The sequence below is a fragment of the Callorhinus ursinus genome, unplaced genomic scaffold (genome assembly GCF_003265705.2).
Source record: "Callorhinus ursinus isolate GAN/ISIS: 27379988/994484 unplaced genomic scaffold, GSC_fseal_2.0 scaffold5, whole genome shotgun sequence".
Taxonomy (NCBI): Eukaryota; Metazoa; Chordata; class Mammalia; order Carnivora; family Otariidae; genus Callorhinus; species Callorhinus ursinus.
In genome coordinates this window covers 51,890,308-51,899,815 of record NW_027397067.1, presented here as the reverse complement: position 1 = coordinate 51,899,815, position 9,508 = coordinate 51,890,308, and the positions used below count along the sequence as shown (strand labels likewise).

Sequence of the window (9,508 nt, the reverse complement as noted above, 5' to 3'; positions counted from 1 at the left end):
TGCACCTAACAGACAAACCTATCTTAGGTTTCACACTCTTACAGGACAACACCAGCAATTACATTATGGTCGTAATGTGGATTAGAATCTCGTGAATCCTAACAATTTATTTTCTTATTTTATTGATAGATAAATTTTGAATAAAGAAGAGAGCACAGGAAAATGCAGAGAGAGTAAGTACTATATCCACATCTATACTGACTCTGATGCCATTATGGTAAACTTTGCTTAACTTTACATCCAGATTCTTTTCCAAGTGTCATCTATCATATGTGCGAAAACAGATGAAGGTATGAGAGCTGCGCCAAGACCTCTGAAGAATGAGCCTTATGGTAGCCCATCTCTGCAGGAGGGGAACCTCTAACCCACTGGAAAAGTTCTGGTTGCTTCATTTATGTTGTTTGGGTTTATTTTGGAATTTTTTCCTCAGATTTCCAACCGATACTAGCAGATAATATAGGAATTGCCAAGGATGTTATTGATATCAACAATATAATTTGCAGAAAGATCCAAGCTTCAAAATGAGGGTAGAAATGAATGACTTTCATTGCTTTATACAAGCAATTGCATTTTAGTGCCCCCAAATAATTCTATCTTGTTTCATATTGCCATAGAATAAGGTAGTTGATGTAGGAAATTTTTCCAGCTACTTGTTTAAATTATATGTTACTTTGACACATTTTTCTAAAGTGCATCATTTTATTTAGGAGCTTAACACACGTATTGGAGCCATAGATAGTTCACATGTCAAAAATCGGCAGTCTCAGGTCTGATAACTTACTGGGGTTTGTATGGATCTTTAGCCGATATATTAGATGTCTTCAAACTCATGTGAGATTGGACTTGCATCTGCTCTGTCCTCCTCCACTGCCAGATGGTCCACTAGCTTCTTAGCGCTACAAGCATACCTTCCTCATTGCAGTTTCTGACCTGTGCTAGAAGGGGTAACAAATAGCTTGTTAGAATTTATCTAAAATAAGAGTACATAGATTCCATGTGATAATTTAAGGAGTTCTGCAGTAAGTAAGGTACAAGGGTTTCAGTGGCAGTCAGTGTTAAGATCGACAGGATTCAAAAATCATCTATCACTTTTTCACTTCACTTTTCTTGTGAAATTCAAATTAAATAATCTGAAAGCCTTTTGTAAATTATGAAACAATACCCCAAAATTAAATGCTGTTGATATTATTTTTCCTTGAACTTGAAGCTTTGACTTGTTGCTGAAAACCATCCAAATTTTTTGGTTTCTTTTTCCTTCCTGTATCCTTCAGAGATAAATCGAAACAAGTAATGGTTTGTTTCATTCAATCATGTTTTTATTTGCATTCTATTTTTCCAAAGTCCAAGTTCTACTTTGTTTTTGGATTTGTTTTGTGGGATTGCATTATATATTCTATAAAATTTGGGGAGTGTTGGGAATGAATATATGCTCAGAGGACCTTCGGGACAGGTTTACAGCATTTTAATAAGTGGATTTGACAGACCTAGGGAATCTACTTCCCATATCGATCCAATAAAGACCCAAGGAATGAAGTATGGATAGGGACTATTAAGAGGTCTCTTTGAGACCCCTTTCTTTATTGGATAGAGATTCAAGGTATGCCTAATTGCCAAGTTTAGCAAATAAAAGACCAGTTAAATATGATTTTCGTATGAACAATGAATAAATTTTTAGTGTCAGTATTGCCAAATGTTATGTCCTGTACTTTATCTGGCAACTGTAGGTAAGACATTGCTTTTAAGATTCTTAAAAGACTCCTTATCTACTTGAAAAGGACCATAAGTAGTCTTAACAAAACTGTAACCTTCAGGTGATCTTTACCCAAAAGTGAGATACCGTTGTCATCTGGAAAAGGATTCTGTGGGTTGACCAGGGTCATCTGAGATGTTCTCTTTTAGTGTCTCTCATGTAGGTGCAATTATATGGCTGCTGGGGCTGGAGTGATCTAAAAACTCAACTGAGCTGGAGACCCAAGAGACCTCACTCACATAACTGGCTATTGACTGGGAGCTCAGCTGACACTATTGATTAAAGTCTCTACATATGGCCAATCCTCATGGCTTAGACTGCTTCTGGCAGGATGGCTGTATTCCTAAACAACATCCCAAGAATGAGTGTTCCAAGAGCTAAGTCTTTTGTTTTTGCCTTCAAAGAAAGCAAACTCAGTGATATTGTTGGTACCACCAACACTCACGTCCTAGAGATGTTTAATATTGTTACAGCAGATGTTGCACGGCTTCTGGTCTCTAGGAACACATTTACTTCAATAACTATGAGTAGAAAGACAAAGAGCAGAGGTCAAAGAGTAGCAGGTGAAATGAGGATTGGATGAAGAGGCAGAGGGACAGGTGTGGAGGCAAGTTATAGACAGAGCAGTGGTGGCCAGGAGTAGTGGATGGGGTGGGAGATAGAGTGGGAGAGACACTGGATTGATATATGGATTATCTAGGATAATTCTGAGGAAAGGAGAGCTGGTTTAATTAAGAAATAAGTTTACCTCTGAGGAAGAAAAACTGAGAACCTGAAATACAGTAAAAAAGAAATCTTTTTATACTTCAGACCCTATAAGAAACTAAAATGTAGTAGGTTTGTGGTTTATCTTTTCTTAAAGAAAGTAAAATTTTATTTGATTTTATTTACACTTCTTTCCATTTCTATTAAGTCTATGCCTAGTCACTTTAAAATAAAAGGCTACTTTCACTTAAATGCACTAAAAAAGTTAATTTAACCATAGAAACTTGCCTCTAACATAGATCTTGGCTTATATCTTGAATTATAACATTCACTTCACTGCTGTTTCCCTTCCATATTTCATGAATGTCCCAAGTATAAGCTGAGAGCCCCAAAGGTATTCAGGACCTTGAGTGACTTTAATTCCACTCTATCAAAGTTTCTAATCGTAAGTTCTTGAACTGCTTAAGCTACACTGGGTGTGCAATGTTTGATTGAGGCTCCCTGTGATTGTAGGTTAGCCCCAGAGGTTGCTTTTGGTTAAATAAATATTAGGTCTGTTGGAAGGCTACCTTTCCCAACCATAACATAGCTGCCTGATGAGCAGAACAGTTGGTGGCTGAGTAAGAATATGCTCTGCCTGCTGCCATGAAGCGTGAAAGGAGGTTGCTGATAGCTCGACTTGCCCTGAGAGACTGCAAAATAGAAAGGTCAAGCAACTCAGTTGTATATTGGGTCTAAAATGCAACTGAGTTGTTTCTGAAAGGCAAGCCCAGAGGGAGACTATAACAAGAGGGAGAAATGAGATCCTACTGTCCAGCCAGTGACTGAAAAATCAGGCTATGATCTAGTCTGTCCCTGTATCAGAAAATAGAAATGTCCACAAAAGCCAAACTATGGAAAGAGCCAAGATGTCCATCAACAGATGAATGGATAAAGAAGATGTGGTATACACACACACACACACACACACACACACACACACACACACACACACACACTGGAATATTATGCAGCCATCAAAAAGAATGAAATCTTGCCATTTGCAACGACGTGGATAGGACTAGAGGGTATTATGCTAAGCGAAATAAGTCAATCAGAAAAAGACATGTATCCTATGATCTCACGGATATGAGGAATTCTTAATCTCAGGAAACAAACTGAGGGTTGCTGGAGTGGTGGGGGTGGGAGGGATGGGGTGGCTGGGTGATAGACATTAGGGAGGGTATGTGCTATGGTGAGCGCTGTGAATTGTGTAAGACTGTTGAACCACACACCTGTACCCCCGAAACAAATAATACATTATATGTTAAAAAAAAAAAAAGAAGATATAGGAAGGGAAAAATGAAGGGGTAGAAATCAGAGGGCGAGACGAACCATGAGAGACTATGGACTCTGAGAAACAAACTGAGGGTTCTAGAGGGGAGGGAGGTGGGGGATGGGTTAGCCTGGTGATGGGTATTAAAGAGGGCACGTACTGAATGGAGCACTGAGTGTTATATGCAAACAATGAATCATGGAACACTACATCAAAAACTAATGATGTAATGCATGGTGATTAACATAACATAATAAAATTAAATTCAAAAAAACAAAGAAAACAGGAAATTTCGCCCACAGCATTCAGTAACTGGACCTGGAAAGCCATTGAGTAGGGAGGGAAAAGTAATGGGGGTGTACATTTCATGCTAAATCAGAGTATATATGGCCCTGGAGAAAAGCAAAATAAGACTGGTGGTCACCAGTCAGCAATATATGCATCCTGTTGATGTGGCCTAGCCATGAGTAACTAGAAAAAAGTTTTATTTGGAAAATGGGGCTTGGGAATACAAATGAGTTAAAGTGATAAAGGAATAACCAGTTTGCCTCTATAGGCCATAAAGGCTGAGATTAACCTATCCTAACATAGCATTTCTAAACAGCCTTGGAGGCAGATAATCATACCTGAATAGTCTTCAGTCTCCTTCTCCAAGAACTAGTCTTGACATTGGAGACATTAGGTAATGTTGGAAATGTACAGTGGATCTTTGCTACATACATTGTTGCTCTAACCTTGTCATATCATCCTTGTGGCAAAAGGACAAGGGTGGTTCATTTGTTGATATTTCAAACATCAGTTACTCGTCCTCCCTCACTTAAATAAAGCAAAACAACTCCTAGAGTTTACCTAACTCACTTCAGACAGTGTCTTTGTGTAGCTTCCAGGGAAGATCAAAAACTCTTCATCCCTATGTGTCTGAGGCCGGCTTATCATAACCAGCTGGATTTGCAGCTCGGTAGCCAAAGCCTGGCTCCCTCTAAGCGGTCATTCCCGTAGCACTTCTGCTATCCTCAGATGACCACGCAGAGGCAAACGGAGAGATATCCCTTCTTTTCCGTCTCCCTTTCTTTCCTCCACAGGAGTGGCTCAGCAGCTCCATTAAGGTATTCAGATTTCCAAAGACCAGCCCCCATGAAGTGGCTTTCCAGGTGGGAACTTGACAGAGCAGAGGCAGATTACTGACACTTCTGCGTCTGGGCGGGAAATGGAATGAAGCGCACTTGCAGCAGAAAGACAGACGCCACTCCCTTTTCAGACAGCCTCCGGCCACTTGAGTCACTGAAACCTCACTGAGCAGCACAGTTACCTATGAAAGAGCTTGACCCACGGGTAACACTCAGAACCCGGAACCACTGGCACAGCCTGAACCCTGAATAAAAGCTGGGTCTGGAAGGTCCCGCTATGCCAAGAGTTAACCCTTGAGGTGCTGGATTCAGGGTGTCTAGAGGTTCTTGGGGCAGAGGCAGGTGTGGTTTGCACAAGTATTTCAGCACTCCAGCAGCTGTGGTAGTTGTGTCTGCGTTCGCCTGCGTCCTGTCATTCCTGTTCATAGCCTGCACCTTTCTCTAAATGCTCTATTATAAGACACACAAAAAATAAATATGATATGATCTTGATTTTGTACCTTTGCCGTGTTTCTTACGCAATTATGTAGTTAACTGCACTGTCTTAAGTTTTCCTTGTGTGAGATAGTTTTCCCCACCTTCAGTCAAGACATCATGAAAACACAGTGATTGTGAGAGCTTTCCGAAGGAAAATCTGTCATCTGAAAATAGCATTACTACTCTCTAGTACTGTCTTTGAAAGAGTCTTAAAGAATTTTTGTCATGTAACTTTCTTGACACAGTCATTAAAAATGCACATACTAACTTAGTGGGATTCAGATTTGAGAGTTATAACTACTGCTCCCCTTCTCTTCGTTATTATTAGTGTATTGTGTTGGTGTCATTTAGATAACATTCTAAAGGAAAGTTTAGGCTTACTCTTTTTTACTGTCCCTGAGTCAAATATTTTTGAATGGGTCAAAAATACACTCTTCTTATTTCTGTTTTTTACCACAATAAAAAAAGTTGTTAATGATGTTAGAGTATATTAGAAATCCAGGGACTTCCAATATAAGGACACAAATAAATATTTATATGTATACTGATACCTGTATATTAACTGAGATGTGACTTGTAAACATTAAGACTGTCATATTCAATTGACTAATGGATAAAAAAATATATATACTGTATCACATTAACACGAATATCTGAGGACATAGTACAATTTTCACAGCGAAGCCACTTCCTCAGCAGGATAAGGTGAAAATAACACATTTCTGTTAGCACCCAAACCTAAACCATTAGTTGATAAAACGAATGAAAAATAAAACATGTACTGAAGGAGATAAACCTGTTTCTTTATCTCATCACTTAATGGCTTAGAAAAGGTTTCTGAGGGAAGAAAAGGTTGTGGGAATTGGGTTGCATGTAGAGGAGGATGATTTCAGTTATAGAGTAATCTCATCGGTATTGCCACAAACCAAGTGCAAGTGACTGCCATAGAGTAGAACTAAAAGCCCTCCTGAATGCATACTGAGCTTCAAAACAAAGAGCAATATAACCGGGGGCTGCTAGATACAAGTCTCCTGAAAGGACATTGTAATTAAAAATATCTGAAGAGTATTTTAAATACAAAGTACCAAGTCATTTCAGGAAGGTCACGGGACCATTGACAAAGAATGACAAGGATACTCCGCAAGTAAGTGCTGGGAATTGCATGTTTTACTTAGAGACGAAAAGAAAAGTAAGTGGAGGGTAGAATTCATGTCCCATTCTAATTTTATCGTCGTGAGAGTAGCCATGCCACCACTCAATGACCTGTTCCTGCTTCTGCATCGCTTACACCTGCAAGGGACGGTGTGGAATCAGAAGTAGCACTTGCCATTAAGTCCCAAAACAAAGTTTCTGTCGAAGAGGAAGTAACGGACAGTTTAGTGATGGGCGGGTGTGGAGGGGCAGACACAGAAGAAGGAAGCAAGTGTTGAAATTTGAATTGAGAAACATCCTTTTCATCCAGCCCATCCTCTCCCTGAGCCTGTCTTGTGCCACACGGCAAAGAGCCTCCAGGGTTTTGAGAACCTGAGCTTGAATCAAGATGCTAGATGTCAGTTCTGTTGACATCATGCATTTCCTCCACAACATGGACAAATAATGTCTTCCACAGCTCCACTCACCTGTCTGTAAAAGGAAGATAAGGTACACATTTTTCCACTTGAAGTTGTAACGAGGAAATGCTTAGACTGAGTCTCTTCAGTGAGGAACCGGAACACAAGAAGCACCGTGCCCCCGAGCGGCATTGATCTACATTTTCACCGAAGCAAATTCAAAGATATACTTGGGATGTCCTGGACACCCAGATAGACACAAGATACAACATAAGTCCTTGACCGTCATTCATTCTGTACATCCTGCTTTAGCCCTGGTCAAAAGCAGGCTTCAAAAAGCAGAATTGTCGTCATGTAATTCTCTGTTCAGGTATATATTATGATAACACACTTTTTTAGCACTTACCATGTTTTACCAAGCCCAGTTTTAAGTACTTTGCACATATCACTCATTCATCTGCCTGATAACCCCCTGGTGAATACTATTTTTCTCCCCTCTTTATATTTAGGCAAATAAGACAGAATAGATAAATTGCCCTAGAGGTACTGGTTTCCTCTTGCTGTATAAAATCAGCACGAACTCAACAGCTTGAGATAATACACCTTTATTGAAGCATGGTTCCTGTCAGTCACGAGTCCAGGCACGTCTTAACCGTTCCTTTGCTCACGGTCTCCTTGTAAGGCTGCAATGGAGGTGTCCTTGTGCTGCTCGCGCATCCCCAGGCTCAGCTGGGGAAGAAACTGCTTCCCAGCTCACGCAGATGGTTGGCAGAAATCATCTCCTTGCAGCTGCAGGACAGAGACCCTCCCTTTTGCTGGCTGTTGGCTAGAGGCCACCCTTAGGTGCTAGAGGCCACCCTTAGGTGCTAAAGGCCACCTGAGTTTCCTTCCTGTGCGGCTTCTCCCAATTGGCTACCTATATCATCAAACCTACAAGGAGAGCCTCTCACCTCATGGAAGAATCAGTCCCTCCCTTAAGGGCTGTTCACCTAATAAAGGTGGGACCCACTATGGGGTACTCTTCCATTTAACTCAAAATCAGCTAATGTGAGACATTAATTCTATCTGCAAAATCTCTTCACCTTTGTTGTATTTTACCAGTGGTAAGTCAGTCACAAGTCCCACTCACACGCAAGGGAAGGGATCCCACAAAGGTTTGAATAACAGGAGGTGGAAATTATTGGGGAGTCACCCCAAGGTCTATCTGCCACACTAGATCAGTGCTTCTCAAACTTGAACACACATATGAACCATCTGGTAATCTCTTTGCCTGATGAGGAGTATTGGATAAATATTACTGTAGATTCTCAACAATCACATCCTCTCTTTAAAAAAGGGAGGATTTTTTTGGTTTTGTTTTATAAATTGGACCTCCATAGACATTCTCATCTGACTGAAGTGTTTCATCAGAGAAACCTTTCCCTTCTAAGGAAAAGGAAAGGAAGTACAGGTTTTAAATATTCCTTGGCTTTTGAAGAGAATATTTACTTTAAAGAAGACAGGATATAAAACATGTACTTAGCTACAAATAACTCGCCTTGGACTTTGTAGGGGGAGCTCTTTCTTTTGAAGATAATAAAAAAACCCTGAATGAAACTTTCTCTTCTTGTAATCTCTCCCAGAGAGGAAACTGTTATCTACCTTCTTTTAAAAATGCTGCTTAGAGGGGCACCTGGGTGGCTCAGTCGTTAAGCGTCTGCCTTCGGCTCAGGTCATGATCCCAGGGTCCTGGGATTGAGCCCCGCGTCAGGCTCACTGCTCCGTGGGAAGCCCACTTCTCCCTCTCCCACTCCCCCTGCTTGTGTTCCCTCTCTTGCTGTCTCTCTCTCTGTCAAATAAATAAATAAAATCTTTTTTAAAAAAATGCTGCTTAGATCCTTACAATTTAAATTTAGCTCTTGGGCACCCTCTGCTTTCTCCCTGTGGGGTACAAGTGGTGTTAAATGACAGAAAGATGTTAAACAAGATATCTCCCCACACGGCTTCTTTTGACTCTTTGAATAAGTGCCAAACTCTACTTACAAAAAAAACAACAACAAAAAAAAGTCTGAAGATAAGTCTGTCAGAGGGTCTTGAAATTAACATAACTCAGACCTCATGCCAGTGTTCTAAAACTTAAAATAGTGAAGTACCAATTGTCTGCCAGTTAGCCGCAAGGCTTCCAAGGCAAAGCCAGTGCTCCAAGATCAGAGCACGCCTCCAACGCTTACCTTGGCATTGGGAAAATGAAGGCAGAAGGACCAAGATAAATGCTTCCTTGTAAAAGCACACATTGAAAGCTGAAATCTTACCACAGATGAGAACCACAATGAGATCATCTCTTTGAGCTGTGCTAATAGCTTTACATTCCAGGCCCCATTTAATCTTCACAACAAACTTTTCAAATGCATATTTACACTTCCCACTTGGTTAGGCAACTCAGGCAGAGAGAAGTTAAGAAACACACTCAAGGTCACACAGCTAGCTGGTGGCTGGACTGAACTTAAACCCAAGTCAGCCTACTAATGCAGACAGAGAAGGGGAAAAGCACACTAGGATGCTCGAGGAAAGTAAGAGAATACCATGCAAGAAGACTGTAGTGGAT

General features: G+C 40.6%; 1 long non-coding RNA gene across 3 annotated transcripts; it reads right to left on the bottom strand.

The window, feature by feature from the left end:
• Positions 1-700: 700 nt before the first annotated feature.
• LOC112823666 (uncharacterized) lies at positions 701-9,301 on the bottom strand. 3 transcript variants are annotated; one of them, XR_003208085.2, is made up of 3 exons: positions 9,216-9,301; positions 6,994-7,238; positions 701-935 (listed from the first exon to the last, which is right to left on the bottom strand). It is a non-coding gene; the product is annotated as an uncharacterized lncRNA (long non-coding RNA). The 3 variants fall into 3 exon arrangements; XR_003208089.1 differs by having other exon boundaries at positions 6,994-7,164; positions 9,216-9,294; XR_003208088.1 differs by lacking the exon at positions 9,216-9,301 and adding an exon at positions 9,135-9,209 and having other exon boundaries at positions 6,994-7,164.
• Positions 9,302-9,508: the final 207 nt, after the last annotated feature.